Here is a 21,697-nt window from a genome sequence, read left to right on the forward strand (position 1 = left end):
TTCTATCATTACTCTGAATTCTTTTTTTAGGTAGCCTGCCTATTTCCTCTTTTTTTTTTTTTTTTGGTCTAGTGGGTTTTTACCTTGCTCCTTCACCTGCTGTGTGTTCCTCTGTCTTCTCATTTTGCTTAACTTGCTGTGTTTGGGTTCTCCTTTTCACAGGCTATAGGTTCGTAGTTCCCATTGTTTTTGGTGTCTGCTCCCAGTGGGTAAAGTTGGTTCAGTGGGTTGTGTAGGCTTCCTAGTGGAGGGGACTGGTGCCTGTGTTTTGGTGGATGAGGCTGGATCTTGTCTTTCTGGTGGGTAGGTCCACGTCTGGTGGTGTGTTTTGGGGTGTCTGTGGCCTTCTTGTGATTTTAGACAGCCTCTCTGCTAATGGGTGTGTTTGTGTTCCTGCCTTGCTAGTTGTTTGGCATAGGGTGTCCAGCACTGTAGCTTGCTGGTCTTTGAGTGGAGCTGGGTCTTAGTGTTGAGATGGAGATCTCTGGGAGAGCTTTCTCCATTTGATATTACATGGGGCCAGGAGGTCTCTCGTGGGCCAATGTCCTGAACTTGGCTTTCTCACCTCAGAGACTCAGGCCTGACCCCCAGCCAGAGCACCAAGACCCTGTCAGCCACACAACTCAGAAGAAAAGGGAGATTAAAAAAAAAAGAAAGAAAAAAGAAAGAAAGAAAAGAAAGTTATTAAAATAGAAAAAAATATTAAAAATAAAACAGTAATAAAAAAAAAGAAGAGAAAAAGGAAGAAGAGAGCAACCAAAGAAAAATCAAATCCACCAATGATAACAAGCACTGAAAAACTATACTAAAAAAAACGGACAGTCAGAGTCCTAGGACAAATGGCAAAAGCAAAGCTATACAGACAAAAATCACACAAAGAAGCATACACATACACACTCACAAAAAGAGAAAAAGGAATATATATATATATATATATATATAATTTAAAAAAGAAGAGAGCAACCAAATCAGTAAACAAATCTACCAATGATAATAAGCTCTAAATACTAAACTAAGATAAACATAAAACCAGAAACAAATTAGATGCAGAAAGCAAACCCCAAGTCTACAGTTGCTCCCAAAGTCCACCATGTCAATTTTGGGGTGATTTGTTGTCTATTCAGGTATTCCACAGATGCAGGTACATCAAGTTGATTGTGGAGATTTAATCTGCTGCTCCTGAGGCTGCTGGGAGAGATTTCCCTTTCTCTTCTTTGTTCACACAGCTCCTGGGGTTCAGCTTTGGATTTGGCCCCACCTCTGCGTGTAGGTCTCCTGAGGGTGTCTGTTCCCCACCCAGATAGGACAGGGTTAAGGGAGCGGCTGATTCGGGGGCTCTGGCTCACTCAGGCCGGAGGGAGGGAAGGGTACAGAATGGGGGGCGAGCCTGCGGTGGCAGAGGCCAGCATGACGTTGCAACAGGCTGAGGCGCGCCATGTGTTCTCCCGGGGAAGTTGTCCCTGGATCACGGGACCCTGGCAGTGGCGGGCTGCACAGGCTCCCGGGAGGGGAAGTGTGGATAGTGACCTGTGCTTGCACACAGGCTTCTTGGTGGCGGCAGCAGCAGCCTTAGTGTTTCATGCCCGTCTCTGTGATCCACGCTGATAGCCTCGGCTCACCCCCGTCTCTGGAGCTGGTTTAGGTGGTCCTCTGAATCCCCTCTCCTCGCACACCCTGAAACAATGGTCTCTTGCCTCTTAGGCAGGTCCAGAGATTTTCCCAGACTCCCTCCTGGCTAGCTGTGGCACACTAGCCCGCTTCAGGCTGTGGTCACGCAGCCAGCTGCAGTCCTCTCCCTGGAATCTGAACTCCGAAGCCCGAGCCTCAGCTCCCAGCCCCCGCCCATCCTGGCGGGTGTACAGACAAGCCTCTCGGGCTGGTGAGTGCTGGTTGGCACCGATCCTCTGTGCGGAAATCTCTCTGCTTTGCCCTCTGCACCCGTTGCTGCCCTCTCCTCTGCGGCTCCGAAGCTCCCCCTGCTGCCCACCCCCCGTCCCTGCCAGTGAATGAGCTTCCTTCACAGCTCCCTCCAAGAAGTGCAGGTCCCATACCTATTCTTTTGTCCCTGGTTTTCCTTTTTTCTTTGCCCTGCCTAGGTACATGGCGAGTTTCTTGCCTTTTGGGAAGTCTGAGGTCTTCTGCCAGCATTCAGTAGGTGTTCTGTAGGAGTTGTTCCACATGTAGATGTAGTTTTAATGTATTTGTGGGGAGGAAGGTGATCACCACGTCTTACTCCTCTGCCATCTTGAAGGCGCCCCGCTATAGCAGGTTCTTATTAGTTATCTATTTTTTACACATTAGTATATATATGTCAATCCCAATCTCACAATTCATCACACCACCACAGCCACCCCCCGTTTCCCCTCCTGGTGTCTATACGTTTGTTCTCTACATCTGTGTCTCTATTTCTGCCTTGAAAACCGGTTCATCTGTACCATTTTTCGAGATTCCACATATATGCGTTAATATACAATATTTGTTTTTCTCTTTCTGACTTACTTCACTCTGTATGACAGTCTCTAGGTCCATCCACGTCTCTACAAATGACCCAATTTTGTTCCTTTTTATGGCTGAGTAATATTACACTGTATATATGTACCACACCTTCTGTATCCATTTTGCCTATTAGTCTTGCTGGAACTAGTCCCTCTAATACTCAGCGAGGAAAAAAAGACCTATTCCAGAATAGACCCAAGTGAATCTTTGCAAAAACCCTGCTAAATGTTCCATCCTTTTAAGGATTGAAGAATAGTTATATAATTTTTTTAAATTTTTATTTATTTAGTTGTTTATCTATTTTGGCTGCGTTGGTTCTTCGTTGTTGTACACAGGCTTCTTATTGCTGTAGCTTCTCTTGTTGCAGAGCATGGGCTCTATGCACGTGGGCTTCAGTAGTTGCAGCATGTGGGCTCTGTAGTTGTAGCTCACGGGCTCTAGAGCGCAGGCTCAGTAGTTGTGGCACACGGGCTTAGTTGCTCTGCGGCATGTGGGAATCTTCCTGGACCAGGGATCGAATCTGTGTCCCCTGCATTGGCAGGCGGATTCTTAACCGCTGCGCCACCAGGGAAGTCTCTATATGATGTTTTATAATGAAAGAATTTGTACCTTAAGCTCATCCCATTCTTTCCTAGATTTAAGCCTGCCTAGAATGATGAGGGGTACTTCTTATTTTATTGAAATTGTAGTGTGATATTGATATAAGATTGTTCTTTCCTCCAAACGCTCATACCTGATAATTAAAGTTGCTCTTGCTTTCCACACAATTGATTTACTAGGAAAAGATATCTTTTTCTACATGACTTAACGTAAATCAGAGTCCACTTGCCCCTAATCTCTGGAATCAAAACTATAGTTTTTCAAATATCTGCTAGTAATAGTGCAGTCATTCATCACAAGTATGACCATCTAACACCAACTATGAATATGAACAGAATAATCTGAGATTTCCTTTATTCTCCTTGATTAATTAAAACTACTAGTTTTTCTTTGATATCACCAGTTTTAAAAGTTGGATAATAAAACAAAATATATGATTAAAAATAATTATTCATAGTGTTTAGTGATTAGGTATCTCAAAAAAAATCTAAATATTTGCTGTAAATTGCAAAATACAGTGAAAATTGTATTACTGACAGTATACACTGCTTGGTATTTTTAGAACAATGTGATACCCCAGCTAAGAGGGGAATCCCTACAATATCATCATCAATTTGTTGCTAAATAATCTAATCCTCCTGGTTTTCTTGCACTTAAAAATTAAGTAATATTATGAAGCATGTATGTGTGTGTATATCTCAGTAACCTGCAACTATAGTACCCTGTGTGCCACTCCCCTATTCCATCCTCATGCTCACTCCTTAGGGGTTTCAGCTATCTTGAATCTTGCTCATGCTTATTTGTTTTACTGTTTTAACACGAATGTATTTCTAACAATATATTCATTAGTTTGCTTCTTTTGAGCTTTCTAAAGATGGTATCATTTCTGGGACTTGCTTTTTTTCCACTCAACATTACTTCATTACATTTCATGTAATGAAATGACTTCATTTTCTAATGTATTTTGTCAAAGCAGTGGGAAATGCCATCTGAGCTAACACAACATACAGCCCTCATTTAAAAGCCTGAGTTATATTTTGGAGAATATAATCAATTAAACACATCTAGAAATATGTGAAAAGATCAGATACTGTTTACATATAAGCATGTTGTCTTATGAGAATGGTGAAGCACAACTTACACACCTCTGTAAAGCAAACAAACAAAAATGCTACATGGAAAACACAAAATGTTTATCAATTCAGGTATCTTTCAACTACAAAGATTTGCTTATTAAGTATTAATATTTTAACATTTATGAAGAGCAAGTAGTTCAGGAAACTGATTTAAAATGATACTTGTAAAAAATGTTTAGTGGTTAAATAGATAATACAATATTCAGGAAAAGTAAAATTTATATTTTAAGAAACTAATTAAAATTAAATGAAATACTATCATAAATTTAAAACAACAGTAAGAAGTCCTTATGCCACAGGCTGATGTTATTTGTATGACTTTCCCTTAGCAAAATCACCTGTGGACCTAAAGATTAACATTATAACAAAAATACATTTAGAGTTGAAAAGCTTATGACAACTTTTCCTCTGACCAAAGACCGGTTTTAACTCTTATCCTATTCTTCACCAACAGATATTTCATGGGAGTAGGTGGTGACTTAGAAAGCACTTTCTTTTCATCCTTTTCTTCCAAGTTCCTTCTTTGCTCTGAAAGCAAAGTTAACTTATGTATCTTACAGTGGTACAATAAACTGATAGATACTCTAATAACTCTATGAAAACACTGTCTCTTTTTATTTTCTATGGTTGTACTTTCAAATATTTAGGTTCAGTTTATCAGTTCATATCTAATGGTACTACATTGAATTGCATATGTTCTTTGTTTTAGGCTATAAAAAAAAGCAGGTTTGATTTAAAATGTATTTAATGAGCCTTACTATATTTTTACAATACACATTGCTTAATTTTTTTTAGAGTTTATGTGAGTAAACAAATTCTCAGTATATCTTGTTGGAAATCCTGGTAGGAGTGAGAGTGTCAGATCAAGGTTAAATTATAAAGGAAATGGGAGTAGAATGGCTTCAGTAGGTTTAAATGTGAGCCAATAAAATGTCACAGGTGAGAGTGTTTGTAAGACTAAAATTGTGTTACACTTAGCCACACAATCACTTCTTTTTGGACCCCTAGTAGGTAGAGTCCTAAGCAGTTTACTGTTTAAAAATTCAGAAAAAATAGTCAGAAATGCCAGAGTTCTTCGGTTACAAAGTTTTAATGTGGTCGCCATGGTATGACTGTTCCTCAAGTGAATAATGATTTTCCACAACCCCAAAGTTTTGTCATCTATGAATAAAGAAAAATGTACTTATAAAATAATTTAGTAACTTATGGGAGATCACTCTAATTTTCTCTTTTAATACTAAGCTCATCAAGTTATCCATGGATCCCGTTTTCTTTTGTTTTAATGTGTTGTCTCAGAGCTCTAGAAACTCATTTATTACTGTAAATCAGAAGCAAAGATATGCTGTCACTATGTCACTTAGTCCCACTAATAATTCTGTATCATCGTAGTATTTGAAAGATGAAAGGTCCTTCACTATGCCAATAGAATATAGCCAACCAGATTCTGAAAAAATCCTTCTCAAATGAGAGTCAAATGGGGGAAGTGATTGCTTTTGAATTAGCTACACACCATTTAGTATAAGGATGAATAAACCAACAGAACTAACTTTACGGTCACTGGGGAATCAAAGAAATTTAATTTTTCTTTTAAGGAAAATGATTTAACTATCTAAAATTAACTATCTAAAAATAGTTTTACAAATTAAAGTTGTGTTTGCTCACAGAGTTCAGGGGCAATATTGGTTTCTGTAATCTTTTTTTAATATTATTATTTCTTTAAATCCTTTCCATAGAAAACTATAGAAAGCAAATGCCTATTTAACTGATTTTGGGTTCTTTAGATCCGAGCTTCTCAAACTTTAATGTGCAAATAAGTCAAATGGGGATCTTGTTAAAATGTAGATTATGATTGAGTAGATCTGAGATAGGGTCTGAGATTCTGCATTTCTGACAAACCCCCAGGTGACTGGTGCAAAATCAAAGTCCCATCCCAGACCTACAGAATCAGTAATGTGTATCTGAACCAACCCCAGTTTAAGTACTTAATTTAAGTACTTCTTTCTAAAATTTAAGAAGTACAGTTTAACATCTAATCACTAGGAGATGGATACTATTTTAAAGAGTGGGGCAAAATCAATCCTCTTCATTTAACATATGCCCCATAAAGTGAAATAAGACTTGAAGAAGATACCCTAGTATGCATATCTCTTTCCTCTCCCTAAAAAAAGTGCATCTTCTCTTTTCATTTTAAAAAATAAACTATTTTCCTGTGACACTGTCAGCTTGATAATTGCAAATGCTGAAACTTGTTCTCTGAGTAATTTTTGACATTTTTAACTGAAGTGACTAGGAGAAAAACTTACTTATCACCTCCTATTTGTAGCCTCAAGGCAAAGATGTAGCCTCATCCTAACACAAAATGAGTGTCTGGAATATAGATATTTTATATTTAGCTACATCCGTTTGTTTGGAGTGGTTAGTTCCACTCACTGTTCAGAGACCTGAAAAATTGTTATACTGCTTTCTTTTTTCAAAACATTTATAATCCTTATTTTTGATGATTATAAGGGAATATAATTATTGTAGAAAATTTAGAAATTGCTGATAAGCAAAGAAAAACCCACTTCTAACCACCCAGAGTTAATCACTGTTTACATTTTATCATATAAAACTTTAGGCTCTTTCCTAAGCATATATTTTCACTTTTGACAAAAATGGGATCATATTGCATGTACTGTTTTGGCATCTGCTTTGTCCACTTAAGAGTATAATTTTCACCTGATTTAAATTGTTTGAGTCATTTGTGTGATTATCTGGTATAGTTTAGAATGGCTATTTAGAGTGTGATTTAAAACTCATTCACAAATGGAAATTTGTTCTCAAGTATTTAAAGTCTTGAAAGTTGAAACTAAGGGAATTTCATTGTAAACTAATTTGAATATTTCATAACAGATTTTGTGATCCTCACAGCATGTATCATTTGCTGAAATGAAGCAAAATTGAGCTAACTGTTCACTTTCTATGGATTCAAGGGGATTAGCATTGGGTCAAAGCTTGTGTAGAATCCTATAATTCACTTTTTAAGCTAAGGATTCTGTTAATATCCTCAAAAAAGCCTCATGGTTTAAGGAGGCCTTACAGGCTATGTGTTGGAATTGCCCAGTTATGGCTTGAATCTCTTCTACAACTCCTGTTGAGTGTTATCCCTTATTTGAACTCAAATGGCTGGAAACACTACATTTTTAAAACATTTTATTATGAACTAATTTTAGAGTTACAAAACAGTTTTTAAATAGTATGAGAGTTCTAATATATCCTTCATCCAGCTTCTATTAATGTTAACATGTTACATGATGATAATGTAATTATTAGGGAATTAATAACCAATTTATAGACCTTATTTCAGTTTTGCCAGCTGTCCTGCTGATGTCCTCTTTCTGGTCCAGAACCTGATCCTCAGTTCCTTACTGCATTTGTTGTCATGTCTCCTCAGATTCTTCAATCTATAGCAGTTCCACAGTCTTTCTGTGTCTTAAATTTTGACAGTTTTGAAGACAACCAGCCAGTTTGTTTTGTTTTGGTTTATTTCTGGAATATCCTTCAATTTGCAATTAACATACGCTTATTAATCAATTGAGCTTATGCATTTTTGACAAGAATAACACAGAAGTGATGTTTGCCCTTACCAGCACATCATATCAAGAGGTACATGATGTTGATATGTCTTATGATGGTGATGTAAACTTTGAGCACTTAGTAGAGGTGAGGTCTGCCAGATTTCTCGATGTAAAGTTACTATTTTTCCCTTTGTAATTTATAAGTATCTTGTAGGGAGATATTTTGAGGCTATGCAAATATTCTGTTTCCTATCATACTTTTGCCCGCTAATTTTAGCATTAATGATGAACCTTGCCTGTAACAATTATTATGTGAAGGTGATTTTCTATTTTTATAATTTCTTCTATATTTATTATTGGAATTCTCCTGTAAGAAAAAGTTAACTCTTCTCCTCTGTTTACTTATTTGTATCAGTATGAGATCATAGGTATTTATTTTAATCTGTAAGTTATTAGCCATACTATTATTTATTTTATTACTCCAATTATCCTAAATTTGGCCATTGGGAGCTTCTTCAAGTTGATGCCTTTATCTTCAACATGCCATTCTCATCTTTTTGAGCACTTCCTTACTTTCTAGCAACACAAGATATTCCAGCCTCATTTTGTATTTTCCCTGACCCATCCCTAAAATCAACCATTTTTCCAAGGAGTTCTAGTCACTTTTGTTAGGGAATGGGATTTAGAAACCAACATCTGAGTATGCTTATTGTTACAGAGGTGTCTTGTTTCTAGACCCTATCATTGGACAGATCTAGGAAATACATATATATGTGCTCATGTAGAAATCTATATTTCTATATCAATTTCTCTGTATAAATCATGTAAAACCATGAGTTTACACTGATAGTCCCAAGTCCAATCAAATACCACAGAATTCATTCACACCTTTCCCTTTTCTTACTTATTATTTCTTTTTCTGACAGTGAGGAAACTGGTTCTCATTCTCTACAAATTTCTTTACTTATCTGCTCAATCCTGGTATACACATAAAGTAGTTTTAGAATTGCTAACACACGCACCACTGTGGGAAAAAATATTAACTAGAGTATAATAGTTGTGTATAGTTCTTTTTATCTTTAACCTTACAGTTTATCGTCACAATACAATCTTCTACATTTATTAGATTAGTTATTTTCATTTCCATTCCCTTCATTTTATATTACATTTTGAGTTCTTTTGATTCATTTTGATTTTGATTATTTATGTTTAAGTATGTGAAATTATTACCATGTTTCCAAGAGTCGGAACTATAGAAAAGGTATACCATCTTCCCTCATTCCTTTTTCCCTGTTCTCGCTTTCCCATTCTTACCACCCTGTTCCCACCTATCCCCTGTAAGTAACCAATATCATACTTTCTAGTTTAATCTTCCTGTATGTCTTTTTGCACAATGAACAGATACATGCATATCTTCTTATATCTTCTTCTTCCTTACATATACTCTTTCTCACTTTGCTTTTTTCACTAAATAATATATCCTAGAAGTCATTCCATATCAGTTCATAGAGATCTTCCTCATTCTTTTTATAGCTGCATGATAATCCATAGTGTGGATACACCATAGTTATTTCAACCACTCTCTTATATGGACCTTAGATTGTTTCTTATATTTTGCAATTAAAAATAATATTGCAGTGAATAACCTCATGCAAATGTATTTTCATATTGTTGGAAGTGTATCTTTAGGATAAATTCCTAGAATTAGAATTTCTGGGTCAAAAGTTAAGTGTAATTTTGTTAGAAATAGTCATAAAAGTTTGCACTGCCGCCAGCAATGTATAACAGAAGACCCTTTTCCCCACCACCTCAGTAATAGCATATATTACCATGCTTTTTAATTTTTGCCAGTCTGATAGTAGAGAAATACTATCTCAGGTTGTTTTAACTTATATTTATATAATTATAAGTGAGTTTAAATGGTTTTCATTTGTTTAAGAGCCTTTTTTATCTTTTTATTTTTTGTAAACTGTTTTTATCTCTTTTCCATTTTTCTATTGGAGTTTTGTCCCTTTATCCTTCAATTTTTAAAAGTTCTTTATATATTAAGGATATTAGTTTTTTGTGATATATATTGCAAATATTTTTCCTAGCTTGTCATTTGTATTTTAACTTTACTTATGCTGTTTTTTAGCATGCACAATTTTAAAATTTGTTTATAGTAAAATCTATCAATTTTTTTATTTACTTGCATCTGGATTTTGTCATAGTTAGAAAGCCAGTTTTATTTTTTATTTTATTTTTTTAAATTTTATTTTATAGAAGTATAGTTGATTTACAATGTCATGTTAGTTTCAGGTGTACAGCACAGTGATTCAGTTTAAAGAAGTTAAAAATAAAGTTTGTCCAGATGATTCTGATGAGCACCCATCACCCTAGGCCTCTCATGTGCCCTGCTTCTGCCTCTTGGGCCCACCCAGAACCATTCTGTTACTGCTCCCACTTGCTGTTAATGAAATATGGTTATCCAATTCTTCACATTGCTGTCCTTTCTCATTTATGCTAACTAAATATTGTTACTTTCCTCAGCCTTTCTCGTGATAAATTCACTTACAGTAGCCCATAGGCTTTAATTATGTAAAACCTAGAATCAAACAGAACGTTCAAGCTGTCTTTTCTTCTTCACTCTGTGAGCTACACTTCTCTTAATGCATCTTAAGGTCACATTCACTTATTCGGCAGCCATATCACACTGCTGGGGTGTTTAACATCAGCTAACAACACCCTTAAGCCCTTTTGCTCATGCTGCTGCTTAGACTACCTTTGTAGTCTATTGTTTAGACTCAATCTTATCTCTGTTCAATTTCATCTAGTTCCACTTAGTTAACTCTTCCATTATTTTCAATAACCTTTTCTAATGCCATCAAAATGCTTTCAGGTACTGATTCTAAGACCTGACTTCTATGCTGTAATTCCCAAATTTGTATCACCCATGGATTTAATAAATCACCCTTCTTTTTTTTTTTTTTTTTTTGCGTTACGCGGGCCTCTCACTGTTGTGGCCTCTCCCGTTGCGGAGCACAGGCTCCAGACGCGCAGGCTCAGTGGCCATGGTTCACAGGCCTAGCCGCTCCGCAGCATGTGGGATCTTCCCAGACCAGGGCACGAGCCAGTGTCCCCTGCATCAGCAGGCGGACTCTCAACCGCTGCGCCACCAGGGAAGCCCCACCCTTCATATTCTTATATAAACTGTTGACTAAAAATGTGGGGCAAGACAGGGCCAAAGAAAGAGGCCTGCTGTACACCACCAGAAACAAGTCCCTCCTTTAGTTTGATTTATTTAAAAACACCTTTAGTATTGTGGTTCCAATAGTTATTAATCTCTTTAGTTACCCTTGCAATCAATATATTTTTACTCTCTCTTGTTCACATGGATGTAATTAGTATATTATGCGATGCTTTAATGAAATACTAATATAAAATTTTCTAACACATCTCTTTTATCTGCCATTAATTCGTTTATTTATTCAATAAATATTATTAATAAAAACACTATGGATATAAAGATATAAGCTTCCTGCCTTCAAGTTAGGAAGTAGACTTTCAAGCAAATAGCTGAGCCTCAGTGAGAAAAGAGTGGACAGAATACAGACAATGCATTTTTAGACCATGGAGGATGGAGTGATTATGTCCAGCAACCGTGAGGAAGAAAGGAATTGTTCTATTAAGACATGGTTTTAGTAAACTAATACTGTGTCATCATCTTAAATCTTCTTTTTTTTTTTGGCGCTCAAACACTATCTTTTCATCAAGTAAATCTTAGAAATGTCCCAGGAATTGATGTAAATATTACTTGTCTAGTTTGTTGATTTCATTTCTTTCCATTTGAAAAAGGAGAAACATTTGCACATTTCCAGTGTTCGATTTCCCGTCTGCATAAAGGTCATCAGCCGTGTTTATATACAACTTTTCCTAGTAACTTTGAACATGATTCTTTTGAGGGATTAATCTTGTACTCTTGCAGTAACAAGTTTCTCCCCTATTATTTCTTTTCTTTTTTTTTCATATTTTTTTCTCACATCTTCATTGGAGTATAAATGCTTTACAATGTTGTGTTAGTTTCTACTGTACAACAAAGTGAATCAGCTATATGTATACATATATCCCCATATCCCCTCCCTCTTGAGCCTCCCACCCACCCTCCATATCCCATCCTACTAGGTTGTCACAAACCACCAAGCTGATCTCCCTGTGCTATGCAGCAGCTTCCCACTAGTCATCCATTCCCACTTCATCCCAGCTTCCCCTTCCACCCCGTACCCTCAAGTCCATTCTCTACATCTACATCTTTATTCCTGCCCTACCACTAGGTTCATCAGTACTGCTTTTTTAAGTTACATATATATTCATTAGCATACATTATTTGTTTTTCTCCTTCTGACTTACTTCACTCTGTATGACAGACTCTAGGTCCATCCACCTCACTACAAATAACTCAGTTTCGTTCCTCTTTATGGCTGAGTAATATTCCATTGTATATATGTGCCTCATCTTTATCCAGTCATCTGTTGATGGACATTTAGGTTGCTGCCATATCCTGGCTATTGTAAGTAGAGCTGCAATGAACATATTGGTACATGTCTCTTTTTGAATTATGGTTTTCACAGGGTATATGCCCAGTAGTGGTAATATGGTAGTTCTATTTTTAGTTTTTTAAGGAACCTCCATAATGTTCTCCATAGTGGCTGTATCAATTTACATTCCCACCAACAGTGCAAGAGGGATCCCTTTTCTCCACACCCTCTCCAGCATTTATTGTTTGTACATTTTTTTGACGATGGCCATTCTGACCAGTGTGAGGTGATACCACATAGTGGTTTTGATTTGCATTTCTCTAATGATTAGTGATGTTGAGCATCTTTTCATGTATTTGTTGGCCATCCGTATGTCTTCTTTGGAGGAATGTTTATTTAGGTCTTCCACCCATTTTTGGATTGGGTTTTCCGTTTTTTTGTTATTGAGCTGCATGAGCTGCTTGTATATTTTGGAGATTAATCCTTTTTCCGTTGCTTCATTTGCAAATATTTTCTCCCATTCTGAGAGTTGTCTTTTCATCTTGTTTATGGTTTCCTTTGCTGTGCAAAAGCTTTTAGTTTCATTAGGTACCATTTGTTTATTTTTGTTTGTTTTTATTTCCATTTTTCTAGGAGGTGGGTCAAAAAGGATCTTGATGTGATTTATGTCATAGAGTGTTCTGCCTGAGTTTTCCTCTAAGAGTTTTAGTGTCTGGTCTTACCTTAAGGTCTTTAATCCATTTTGAGTTTATTTTTGTGTATGGTGTCAGGGTGTGTTCTAATTTCATTCTTTTACATGTAGCTGTCCAGTTTTCCCAGCACCACTTATTGAAGAGGCGGTCTTTTCCCCATTGTATATTCTTGCTTCCTTTATCAAAGATAAGTTGACCATATGTGTGTGAGTTTATCTCTGGGCTTTCTATCCTGTTCCATTGATCTATATTCTTATTTTTGTGCCAGTACCATACTGTCTTGATTACTATAGCTTTGTAGTATAGTCTGAAGTCAGGGAGCCTGATTCCTCCAGCTCTGTTTTTCTTTCTCAAGATTGCTTTGGCTATTTGATGTCTGTTGTGTTCCCATACAAATTGTGAAATTTCTTGTTCTATTTCTGTGAAAAATGCCATTGGTAATTTGAAAGGGATTGCATTGAACCTATAGATTGCTTTGGGTAGTGTAGTCATTTTCACAATATTGATTCTTCCAACCCAAGAACATGGTATATCTCTCCATCTGTTTATGTTATCTTTGATTTCTTTCATGAGTGTTTTATAGTTTTCTGAGTACAAGTCTTTTGCCTCCTTAGGTAGGTTTATTCCCAGGTATTTTATTCCTTTTGTTACAATGGTAAATGGAACCGTTTCCTTAATTTCTCTTTCTGATATTTTGTTGCTAGTGTATAGGAATGCCAGAGATTTTTGTGCATTAATTTTGTATCCTGCAACCTTACCAAATTCGTTGATTAGCTCTAGTAGTTTTCTGGTGGCATCTTTAGGATTTTCTATGTATAGTGTCATGTCATTGGCAAACAGTGACAGTTTTACTTCTTCTTTTCCAATTTGTATTCATTTTATTTCTTTTTCTTCTCTGATTGCTATGGCTAGGACTACAATACTATGTTGAATTATAGTGGTGAGAGTGGACATCCTTGTCTTGTTCCTAATCTTAGAGGAAATGGTTTCAGTTTTTCACCATTGAGAGTGATGTTTGCTGTGGACTTGTCGTGTATGGATTTTATTATGTTGAGGTAGTTTCCTTCTATGCCCACTTTCTGGAGAGTTTTTTTTTATCATAAATGTCAAAAGTTTTTTCTGCATCTACTGAGATGATCATATGGGTTTTATTCTTTAATTGTTTAATATGGTGTATCACATTGATTGTTTTGTGTATATTGAAGAATCCTTGCATCCCTGGGATAAATCCCACTTGACCATGGTGTATGATCCTTTTAATGTGTTGTTGGATTCTGTTTGCTAGTATTTTGTTGAGGAGTTTTGCATCTATATCAGTGATATTGGTCTATAATTTTCTTTTTTTTGTGATATCTTTGTCTGGGTTTGGTGTCACGGTGATGGTGGCCTCACAGAACTAGTTTGGGAGTGCTCCTCCCTCTGCAACTTTTTGGAAGAGTTTGAGAAGGAGAGGTGTTAACTCTTCTCTAAATATTTTGATAGAATTCACCTGTGAAGCCATCTGATCCTGGACTTTTGTTTGTTGGAAGATTTTTAATCACAGTTTCAATGTCATTACCTGTGATTGTCTGTTTATATTTTCTAATTCTTCCTGGTTCAATCTTGGAAGGTTGTACTTTTCCAATAATTTTCCCATTTCTTTCAGGTTGTCCATTTTATTGGCATATAGTTGCTTACAGTAGTCTCTTATGATCTTTTGTATTCCTGCGGTGTCAGTGGTAATCTCTCCTTTTTCATTTCTAATTTTATTGATTTGAGTCCTCTCCCTTTTTTTCTTGATGAGTCTGGCTAAAGGTTTATCAATTTTGTTTATCTTCTCAAAGAACCAGCTTTTAGTTTTATTGATCTTTGTTATTGTTTTCTTTGTTTCTATTTCATTTATTTCTGCTCTGATCTTTATGATTTCTTTCCTTTTGCTAACTTTGGGTTTTCTTTGTTCTTCTTTTCTAGTTGCTTTAGGTGTAAGGTTAGATTGGTTTTTTTTTTTTTTTTGAGATTTTTCTCGTTTCTTGAGGTGAGCTTGAATTGCTAAGAATTTCCCTCTTAGAACTGCTTTTGCTGTGTCCCATAGATTTTGGATCATTGTGTTTTCATTGTCATTTGTTTCTAGATATTTGTTTATTTCCTCTTTGATTTCTTCAGTGATCTCTTGGTTATTTAGCGGTGCACTGATTAGCCTCCATGTATTTATGTTTTTTACTGTTTTTTTCCTGTAATTAATTTCTAATCTCATAGCATTGTGGTCAGAAAAGATGCTTGATACGATTACAGTTTTCTTAAATCTTCCAAGCCTTGATTTGTGACCCAAGATGTGATCTATTCTGGAGAATGTTCTATGTGCAGTTGAGAAGAAAGAGTATTCTTCCACTTTCAGGTGGAATGTCCTAAAAATGTCAATTAAGTCTATCTGGTCTATTGTGTCATTTAAAGCTTGTGTTTCCTTATTTATTTTCTGTCTGGATGATATGTCTATTGCTGTAAATAGGGTGTTAAAGTCCCCCACTCTTATTGTGTTACTGTCGATTTCCCCTTTTATGGCTGTTAGCACTTGCCTTATGTATTGAGGTGCTTCTATGTTAGGTGCATAAATATTTATAACTGTTATGCTTTCTTCTTGGATTGATCCCTTGATCATTATGTAGTGTCCTTCCTTATCTCTTGTAACTGTCTTTATTTTAATGTCTATTTTATCTGATATGAGTATTGCTACTCCAGCTTTCTTGTGATTTCCATTTGCATTGAATATCTTTTTCCACCCCCTCACTTTCAGTCTGTATGTGTCCCTAGGTCTGAAGCAGGTTTCTTGTAGACAGCATATATAAGGGTCTTGCTTTTGTATCCATTCAGCCAGTCTGTGTCTTTTGGTTGGAGCATTTAATCCATTTACATTCAAGGTGATTATTGACTTGTACGTTCCTATTACCCTTTTCTTAATTGATTTGCATTTGTTTTTGTGGGTCTTTTCCCTCTCTTGTGTTTCCTGCTTAGAGAAGTTCCTTTAGCATTTGCTGTAAAGCTGGTTTCATGGTAGCTTTGGCTTGTCTGTAAAGCTTTTCATTTCTCCGTTGAATCTGAATGAGATGAGATCCTTGCTGAGTAGAGTAATCTTGGTTGTAGGTTTTTCCTTTTCATCATTTTAAATATGTCTTGCCACTCTCTTCTGGCTTGCAGAGTTTCTGCTGAAAGATCAGCTGTTAACCTTATGGGGATTCCCTTGTATGTTTTTTGTTGCTTTTCCCTTGCTGCTTTTAATATTTTTTCTTTGTATTTAAGTTTTAATACTTTGATTAATACGTGTCTCAGTCTGTTTCTCTTTGTGTTTTTCCTGTATGGGACTCTCCTTGCTACCTGGACTTCACTGACTATTTCCTTTCCCATGTTAGGGAAGTTTTCAACTGTAATCTCTTCAAATATTTTCTCAGTCCCTTTCTTTTTCTCTTCTTCTTCTGGGACCCCTATAATTCGAATGTTGGTGCATTTAATGTTGTCCCAGAGGTCTCTGAGACTGTCCTCAATTCTTTTCATTCTTTTTTCTTTATTCTGCTCCCTGGCAGTTATTTCCACCATTTTATCTCCCAGCTCACGTATCCATTCTTCTGCCTCAGTTATTCTGCTATTGATTCCTTCTAGAGAATTTTTAATTTCAGTTATTGTGTTGTTCATCACTGTTTGTTTGCTCTTTAGTTCTTCTAGGTCCTTGTTAAATGTTTCTTGTATTTTCTCAATTCTGTTTCCAAGATTTTGGATCATCTTTACTATCATTACTCTGAATTCTTTTTGAGGTAGGTTGCCTATTTCATCTTCATTTATTTGGTCTTGTACGTTTTTACCTTGTGCCTTCGTCTGTAACATAGTTTTTTTGTCGTTTCGTTTTTTTTTTTTTTTTTTGAAGGGTGGGGCCATATTCCTGCCTTACTGGTTGTTTGGCCTGAGGCGTCCAGCTTGGAGTTTATAGTTGGAGTTTATAGTTGGAGTTTATAGTTGGAGTTTATAGTTTATAGTTACAGTTGGATAGAGCTGGTCTTGGCGCTGAGATGAGGACCTCTAGGAGGCCTCACTCTGATTAATATTCCCTAGGATCTGAGGTTCTCTCTTAGTCCAGTGGTTTGGACTCAGAGCTCCCATGACCGGAGCTCAGGCTCAATCTTCAGCCTGGGAACCAAGATCCCGCAAGTCACATGGTGAGGAAAAAAAAAAAAAGAAAAAAAGGAGCAGTATAATAACCAAGAATAAAAAGCAAAATAAAATTAGAAAGATAAAATATATATTAGGAAAAATAAAAACATAATTAAACAACTGCAACAAGGTAAAAGAAAACCACAACAGAAAAACTAAAAACAAGGGAACAGCCAAAAGGAGCAGAATAACAAAGTATAAAGAATAAAATAAAATTAGAAAAATAAAAAATTTATTAGAAAAAATAAAAATATAAATGAATCAACAATAATGACTCAACAACAAGGTAATATAAAACCCCAATCTAAAAGAGGAGAAAAGAAAACACACAAAAAAAGCCTTGGCTATGGGGGGCAGAGTTTAGGCAGAGGTGGAACTTAGGGTTGAGGTTTAGGGTGGGGTGCCACCTAGGTGGGGGCATGGTGAGGTTTGAGCATGGGGTGGGGCCAATGCTTAGGACCTGTGCAGAAGGGGAGAGGCAGCACATCCAAAGGAGGTCCTCTGGAGTGTAGAATTCTGGAGTTGGAGGTAGGGCCCTGGCTGAGGGTGTGTGGGTGGGGTTTAGGCCCAGCTTGTGGTAGGGGGTCTCCGAGTATAGAGGTAGGGCCCTGGGTGGGGGTGTAGGGGCGGGGCTTGGGCTCTGCGCGGCAGGAGGGAGGCTCCAAGGTCAGAGGATTAGGCCCAGAAGCCCAACAGGCTCCTTGCTGCCTAAGTGGACAGGGAAAGCACTGGCCACTGTCCCTTCCGTTCCTCCACACCCTGGCCCCATCTCCCACAGCGTCTCCCCCATCGCCACTGGACCCCTAACCGTGGGTGGGTCCCCTGGGTGTAGGAACTCCTCCCCTCCCCCAGCCATCCCTCAGGGGTGCCGGTCTCAGAGGTCCGGCCTTTACTTTTGCTCCCCCTTCCCTCCCTCCCACTCCTTCAGGATCCTCTATTATTTCTTGTTTTAAATCGTTCTTCCTTTATTCTCACAAGTGTTTTCTTTATGTTTTAAAATTCCTTTACAAAGGATACATAAGCAAATTAGGATCTGAGGATATCTGCTGTTCCTCCATCATCCTTCACTTATGGCATTGGCTGCAAGCAGTGGCCTACCCCTTTCTTTGATCTTCTCATCCGAACATGTTTCCAAAGGCCTTTTTTGTTGCCCTTAGTATTTTCACAAGCCAAAGATCATTTTCTTCATTTGTCCTTCTGAATACCAATCTTCCCATCTTTGGTGATGAGTCATTTATTCTATAGTTCCCCTTAAGCCTGACCTGACCTGAACTGAATTTTTAATATACAATCTTCTTTTCTTCCTTAGCTGGATCACTTATGATTACATAGCCAGAATTGTAATCTTGATGCTCATACCACTTTTGTTTTTCTTTTTGAAATTTAGCTTCAAGTTTAAAGGTACACAGATTACTATGTCTGAACTTTCCCTCCCAGATAGCACATATTCTAGGAATAAACATTTTTCTCCTTGTATGTTCAACTCTTCCAATTTTGCCAGTCATTTCCCCTTATTGGTCAGAGTCTAAGAAACTGTACCCTATTACCTCCTATACTCTCTGTGAGGTGAAACTATCAGCAAAGCAAGGCAAAAGTATGCTAGATGATCTGCTTTATATTTAAAAATACCTTTAAGCAGAATCATTGGAAAACACCGCCTTGCCTCTGGGCAAACATAGATGCTCTGCCTTCATGAATATATCTCTGTTCAAGAGCCACTTTTCTATATCTTTACCTATGATCTATAAATCTATATTCAGTTCACTGGCATTATCTGCAAAGCCAGAACAGTTTTGAAACAACCACTAAATTAATACCACTTACCGTCAAGTCATCAATTTATGATAGTCAGCGATTTTAAGCAGTTATAGGAATAAAAGGGTTGAAAAGCTTTTAAGAATTTTAGAAAATAACTAATTTCTTTTTGAATTTCATTCTTCAAAGAAAGATAACTTTTGAACCAGTCCCCTCATCCCATGAATCATATAGCTACAAATGGTCAAACAAGGGCTCAAACATGTGGGTCATCCTGTGAAACAACAAATTCAATAGTATTTTAGTGTAAAAGTCCAGTAAGTATGTTATCGACATCCATTCTTTCTGGAGCAAACATTAAACAAAATGATATTTAATACACTTTGATGAGTTATATAATCATGAATTATAATGCATTTCCACTCTAGTAGTGGCTAGTCTCTGATGGAATGTTGCAAGTAGAGCATGAGCTTTGGAAATAGGCAGGACTGAATCATCTTGCCTCCACCTGCCTGTACTCTATCCCCCTAGATAATAATATAAGCAAATAAAAAACCGATGTTGTGAACTTAAATAAGATAATGCATATCAAATATTTATTTCAGTGTATAATTCATAATAATATAGAAATAATGTTTGATACTATTGTTATTTATTCCTTCCTTCATTCATTCATTCAGCAGCTATTCAATGAATGCGTACTAGGTGCCAGGCACTACACTTGGTGCTGGTGGTAGACAGAGCAATTAACAAAACTGACATCCTCTCTGTCATCGTGCAGTTAATTCCTAACATAAAAGAGAAAAATTAAATAAATGAGTATTTAATAAATAGAGGGTATAACAGGAGTGTCTAACTGAAAACCTAGGGTAGACGTGCCAGAATATAAGGAATTTATTTCAACAGAGACCTGAATGACAAGCAGGAATTATCCACTCAAAGTGGGAGAGAACACAACCAGGAAAAGATCTGTCAAACTCCGAAGTTTATCTTCTTTGTAGAATTCCCTCATCTCTACAATCTTATAATAAATGAAAGAGGATGACGGACATTCTAGACACATTTCCCCAAATCTATTGAATTGCTTTAAATTCCCCTCAAAGATATTCAAGGGTACCTATAAAATACTTATCAATTGAGTATAACTTAATTCCAAGAACTTAGGAAGGTGGTTTTACAACTTCTGTTTCATTGCAGTATAAATGAGGGAGGAATCACTCAGAAATGATGTCACCTAATTCAATAGAATATAGTATTTTATCACCATGGGAGGCTCCAGGATTTTTATATAGATACAGCATCAGAATGACAGTCTTGTAGAAGGGACTTATGTTAAAGTGTTGTTTAACTCACTGGTTATGTTAAGTGGTGGTAAACTCACTGTTTTCCATCGGAAGGCAAATTTATTGAAGTGGCTTTGGGAGCATCAATGAAGAATATTGGGGAGGATATGAAGACCTTCCCCTAGATTGTCCATTGGCACAACCACTAGATATTACAAGAAATATTGTATAAGACAAGTAACGTAACCTCTCTGGCCCTTAGTAAGCTCATAGGACCATTATGAGGATTTAATATTGTAATATAAATGATTTCAAATACATGAAACCATTTACACATGTATATGATTATAATAATATAGAAGCATCAAGCAGAGAAACCTTTGGATATGTATGTATGTCATATAGTAGGGACTCTAATATACTGTCGAATTAATGGACAAATGTCAGTGAAAGCAATTTTGTGTTTCAAGCCGGATTGTGGAAGTGACTTAGGTGTTTGTAAAAGAGTTATTTTCCTGCTCTCTGGTAAAGAGAACTCAGGGTGTCAAATGGCAAGGACTCCTTAATAATAGTGCCACAAAGATACTTCAGGTGATACCTTCAAATACTTCTAACAGTCCTGCCTGGGTAAATGGACCATCTATCTCTGGGCCAGAGGAAAGCTGCCAGCAACTCTGGAAACATTCTATGGGAATTTTGATTCCAGTGTGGCAAGTCAAGTTCCAGGAGGGATTTGAGTTAAAGATAGGATCTGTAATGAATAGAAAGGAGGAGTCCAGGAGTTTCCCTGGTGGCGCAGTGGTTAAGAATCCACCTGCCAAGGCAGGGGGCATGGGTTCAAGCCCTGGTCCAGGAAGATCCCACATGCCCCGGAGCAATTAAGCTCATGTGCCACAACTACTGATCCTGTGCTCTAGAGCCTGTGAGCCACAACTACTGAGCCCGCACACCTAGAGCTCGTGCTCTGCAACAAGAGAAGCCACCGCAATGAGAAGCCCACGTACCACAACAAAGAGTAGCCCCCACTCGCCACAACTAGAGAAAGTCCACACGCAGCAACAAAGACCCAACACAGCCAAAATAAATAAATATTAAAAAAAAGAAAAAGGAGGAGTCCAAAACTAGTCTAAGGATAAAGATGATGTTTGTTACACAAAATAATAATTGACAATTTTTAAACATTTATGGGAAAGGATAGGTTACAACTTGCTTTTCTTATCCTCAAAATATTAACTTTATAGTAGCATTTATTCACTTTTTAATGCTACTTAAGCTTATCTTTTACACGAGAATTATAGTTTTGTATAAATGTGGGAAATTATAGCCTGAATATTTGATAAGATATTCACATTATGAATACAAGCTTTGATTTATGGTTAATGAGCCTAATCTCTGGAGAAGTACCTAATAAAGAAAAACACCCTAAATCCAGCCAGTGGTTCTAAACTCCATCTGGACATTAAAATTATGTGAAGTGCTTTTAAGAAA

At 36.9% G+C, this 21,697-nt stretch overlaps 1 protein-coding gene across 1 annotated transcript in view; it reads left to right on the forward strand.

Moving 5' to 3' along the window:
* The window catches only part of GPR149 (G protein-coupled receptor 149), a 77,440-nt gene that overhangs the window by 13,816 nt on the left and 41,927 nt on the right, over window positions 1–21,697 (forward strand). The gene's annotated exons all lie outside the window — the stretch shown is intronic.

The sequence above is a fragment of the Lagenorhynchus albirostris genome, chromosome 5 (genome assembly GCF_949774975.1).
Source record: "Lagenorhynchus albirostris chromosome 5, mLagAlb1.1, whole genome shotgun sequence".
NCBI classification, from domain to species: Eukaryota; Metazoa; Chordata; class Mammalia; order Artiodactyla; family Delphinidae; genus Lagenorhynchus; species Lagenorhynchus albirostris.